Source organism: Schistocerca cancellata, chromosome 8 (genome assembly GCF_023864275.1).
Source record: "Schistocerca cancellata isolate TAMUIC-IGC-003103 chromosome 8, iqSchCanc2.1, whole genome shotgun sequence".
Classification (NCBI taxonomy): Eukaryota; Metazoa; Arthropoda; class Insecta; order Orthoptera; family Acrididae; genus Schistocerca; species Schistocerca cancellata.
This window is the reverse complement of record NC_064633.1, coordinates 32255152-32260536: the sequence shown is the minus strand read 5'-3', so window position 1 is coordinate 32260536 and position 5385 is coordinate 32255152.

Genomic DNA, 5385 nt, shown 5'->3' with positions numbered 1-5385 from the left:
AATACCTCCTCATTAGTTATGTGATCTACCCATCTAATCTTCAGCATTCTTCTGTAGCACCACATTTCAAAAGCTTCTATTCTCTTCTTGTATAAACTATTTATCGTCCATGTTTCACTTCCATACATGGCTACACTCCATGCAAATACTTTCAGAAATGACTTCCTGACGATGTTAACAAATTTCTCTTCTTCAGAAACGCTTTCCTTGCTATTGCCAGTCTACATTTTATATCCTCTCTATTTCGACCATCATCAGTTATTTTGCTCCCCAAATAGCAAAACTCCTTTACCACTTTAAGTGTCTCATTTCCTACTCTAATTCCCTCAGCATCACCCGACTTAATTCGACTACATTCCATTATCGTCGTTTTGCTTTTGTTGATGTTCATCTTATATCCTCCTTTCAAGACACTATCCATTCCATTCAACTGCTCTTCCAAGTCCTTTGCTGACTCTGACAGAATTACAATGTCATCGGCGAACCTCAAAGTTTTTATTTCTTCTCCATGGATTTTAATACCTACTCCGAATTTTTCACTGCCTGCTCAATATACAGATTGAATAACATCGGGGAGAGACTACAACCCTGTCCCACTCCCTTCCCAACCACTGCTTCCCTTTCATGTCCCTCGACTCTTATAACTGCCGTCTGGTTTCTGTACAAATTCTAAATAGCCTTTCGCTCCCTGTATTTTACCCCTGCCACCTTTAGAATTTGAAAGAGAGTATTCCAGTCAACATTGTCAAAAGCTTTCTCTAAGTCTACAAGTGCTAGAAACGTAGGTTTGCCCTTCCTTAATCTAGCTTCTAAGATAAGTCGTAGGGTCAGTATTGCCTCACGTGATACAGAGTATAAGTACGGAATCATCGTGAAAGACTGGCAGTACTTATTTGTCATTTATAAAATAATAAATATGCCAAAAGGGCGTTAGTCACAAAGATATTTAAGATAAAGTATATTTGGCATATTTGTTATTTTATAAATGACATTTAAGTACTGCCAGTCTTTCACGATGATTCCGTACTTATACTCTGTATCATATGTTTTTAGCCATAATTCTGTGACCATGTTATAGACCATTCTCTGCTTTAAATTCTGAGGAAGACACTCCTAGCAGTGTTGAAACCCGGTTAATTCGTTAAAAATAGTGACCGAGGGCTGTTTTCTTTCAATTGTAACTATTCACGGTCTCTGAACGTGCAGCCATGTACAAAATTTTGTTATTTGCAGTGTTCATTCCCCTTCTGAAAACACTGACATTTTTCCGTTCTTGTGTTTCAGACCAAGAATTTTTGATAGCTACTTGGCTGGACACTTTCATCATATTGCATCTGGAGATCTTACACGCCTACACTGACAACAGTTTTCAGCAGCTGTTACATAGTCAAAGAAGTTAGTTGTATGCACTGTAATTACACGGAATGAGTACATAGCTTCAACTGATTCGACAATCTTGTGTAAATCTTGCGGAACCGAACCTTGTTCACCTGTCTTCGTTTCCATATAATTTCAAAATCTCTGTCGCAGCTCAAAAAACTGTGCACACTCACTAAACTTTTTGTGTGATACCCCTTCGAACCATTCCAGGCTACATGGATGAGACACTGCCGCACGTACTTGTAACTCCAGAGGGAAGCGCTGCTTGGTACAAAGACCATGCGCAATCTAGTAATGTAGGCTTGAAACATTTTCTGCTTGACTGAACACCTGAAACAAGTCCAGGGACATGAAACAGATTAGCGAGAACACAATAGAACTGAAAACACATTTTGTAAAAAAAAATGATACTTAGAACGTTTTCCATTTCTCCTCTTCACCTGTTACTGACCCATGGCAGAGCTTTTACGTAGCAGATCATTAGTGCCCAAAAGTTGAGCACAATCGGAAACAGAAGGAAAATTGAAGAGAAAGATTAAATAAACACTGTATATGGTAGTCAGAGAGTCCACTCAGTCCTGGATTGTGCTGTCTCTGTCTCTATAGGAGAGGAGGACTTGCTACTACAGACAGATAACGCAGAACAGCATGTTAGAACCATAATGTCTTCGTTATCCGCAGGCTATTTGGATTTTACTGCTGCAGTTTGCGTTGATCCGCTACGTACTTTCATACTGTGGGACATATTGTGTCACAGCTGGGTACAGCACCAATAAACTCATAGTCATTAACCTGTACGTAATTCAGAGTATTGTACGGCTTTCTGAATAACTACAACTAATATAGTTGTTTGCTTGGCCATCGTCCTTAACAGTTGTTGTATATCAGTTATTAATCATCATCGTCATCATCATTATCACAGAGAGTTCGATGACTTGGCGATGTGATCTCTTGAGTCTGCGTGCAACACAAAATTCCTGCACGTCCTTCCATTTGACCTTTCTTTTGCCGATTCAACCCAGCTATCTTTCTAAAATCTCTGTCCCACCTGTTCGTTAATCTTTCCTTTGATCTTTTTGGTAAATTTGGCTTCAATCTAGCAGTTATCTTGACCACTTGTCATCTTTTCTTAGAGCGGCATCGCCAGCCGACTGCGATTTCAAGGCATTCACTCTTTCCATTATGTCACTGACCGTTGTTATCTGTCTAATATCAGTTGCTTTCCTTCTCTCTTTCTTTGTGTAGCCCACCATTAATCTCTCCATTCCCATTTGGGTTACTTTAAGTTTTTTTTTTTTTACAATGAATTCATTTAACGTCACACAGCCATAAATTATTACTGACAGATTACATTGGTCAAAAACTTGTTCTTTTTGCTCAGCTGACATCTTAGACTTCATTAGATTTCAAAACTGGAGAGTATCTTCCATAAGCTTGCCAGTTTAATTTAATACACCAAAATATTTGTGGTATTGCGTCTCCTTGCATATTTATAAGTTGACCCTAATAGACATATTCTGTGGCCTTTTGCAGATACGTGTTTTCAATAGATATATTTTCCTCCAATGTCCATTCGAGGCCATGCAAGCTCGCTACCGTATACCATTTGAAGATATAACAGTATCATCAGCAGATCTTAGGTTATTTGATCTCTTTTCTAGAATCTGAATTCCCTTTGTTTTACAAACCAGTTTCGACACTGCTTTTTCTAGGACACCTGAAAATAGCTTTGGAGAGAGTCATCTTGATTTACCCGCTTTTCAATGGAATATTATTCATTGGTTTCTTCAATAACACTCACAAACACTGTGATAGTTTCTCATATGTTGTATTAAGCCTTCAATATAGCCCTGTTCTGTTCGCTGTTTCAAAATATATAAAGGCAAGGCAAAAAGGTAGATGGTATTCGCCTGTTTCTACTAATTATTTGGCGTAGAGTGAGCACAGCTTTCTCAGTGCACTAGGGCATGTCAAGTGTAGTGCTCAATCCGGTAGTCAAAATTCTTATAAAATTTTTGTACACTATAGACAGAAGGCTGATAGTTCTTTATATCTTTAGTACTACCTTTCTTATGTATTAGGATTATCTTGGCTTTATTCCATTCCACTGTGCAAACAACCTGAAAATATTTTAACTAAATTCTTTATAGATTCCACATCCATCAGCTTTAAAAAATCGACTGAGTGGCCATCACTACCTGGAGCCGTTCCTTTTTTCAGCTTGTCTACAGCATGTTCGACTTCAGAGGGGACTATTTGTCGGATTTGGGAAACAGATGTATCCAATTCGTCTAGAACTAAGATATCATTATTGAATTTACAGGTTACAATAAAAACTCTCAATATTGTCGAGTATTTTTTTCTTATTGTAATTAGGCCTTGATCTGTGTCTAACGCTATTAGCCGATTCTTTGCAACCCTAAGCTTCCGCTTTGTCATATTTAAACTAAATTCATTGTCAAGACTGGGCTTTAGCGAATCTCATTCGTACGCCTTGACGTCTTCTTTCATGCCTTTTTTCAGGTCCTTGCACAATTCTGTATATTCTATCTTATCTTCGTCTGCTTCCACTTCCATTTTTCTTCTCTCGTTCGTCAACCTTATCGTTTTGTCAGCTTCTTTGGTTGCTTTAGAGATTCTGCACAACCCACTAACTACTTCAGCTGCTGTGATTAGTATCTTTGTTACTTCTTCTGTTTCACATTCTTTAAATTTTCTCTTACTTCTTTCTTGTAGTTTCCTTTCTGTTCTTCCAGATTTTTGAAATTTAAAATTTTTGCTTTCCTCTTCACTTACTTCCAGATTTTCATCTTTTGTATTCAATTCAAATCTGGCTCTTCTTACTTGAAGATCACTGTTTATACTGAACATGTCCAGTACAGAGACCTCTTTCACGTTTTGATTCCTGTTAGTAAGAATGAAGTCTATTTCATTTTTCACTTAAAATTCAGGACCCCGCCAAGTCCATATACGACTAGGACGCTTCTTGAAGAGGGTATTCACGAAAAGTGTTTTCATACATTCTGCAAACTGAACCAGTCCCTCGCCGCTGTCATTTCTTTCATCTGTTCCATGTTTGCCAATAACTGAATCACCTTCCTTGTACGTTCTAACTTTGGCATTCCTGTTTTACAGGTTTCTTTCAGACACTCATAGAAAGAGTCTATCTCTTCATTTCAGTGTCAAGAAGTAGAGCATATTCTTGAAAGATTTGGATTTTATGCCTATGTAATATTTTGAGGACCAGAGGTGCAGTTGTGCTTGAAGTTCTGTATAATATCACTCTTTGTGTACGATGGTTTTATTTATTACAAACCGGAGTCCACTTAGTTTTCCATTTGCTTCCCCACACTAATAGAAAACATTACTGCCGGAATTCAGTCGAAGGCAGTTTTCACTTTTAGGTTTTGCTGATTTCAGTATAAACAGCAGGTCACAAAAGTATTTTAACAGTACCATCAGTAGGGTGCTATTTTAATAACTAACTTAAAGAACGAAAATTCTAAGAAAAATAAACACTCTGCATTTAATTTTCTGAACATCTGCAAGTGATACAAGTTATGAATCTGGTTCCTAATTAGGAATCTGGTTCCTAATTTTGCCCTCCTTACAAGCCACACTCTTTTATCTTAAAGATATATACCGAGCGATGTGGTGTAGTGCTTAGCACACTGCACTCGCATTCGGGAGGACGACGGTTAAACCCGAGTCCCGCCGCCTAGATTTAAGTTTTTCATGATTTCCCTAAACCACTTCGTGCATCTGATCCATTCGATCTTCACAATACTCACCACCGAAGGCACTTAATGACCAAAAGCGTTGGCGCAGCACGCCACTGTCATGTTTGTGGGCCTCTGCCGCTAGATGCCATACCTACCTGTTTCCTCACCTTGAAGACCAGATTTTTTTTAGTTTTTTTCTGCATGGTCGAGATGTCGCTCTTACCTACATTGAATATCCTGGTTCATTATAAAGTATGCTTGTCATACACTCGTTCTTTGTTGA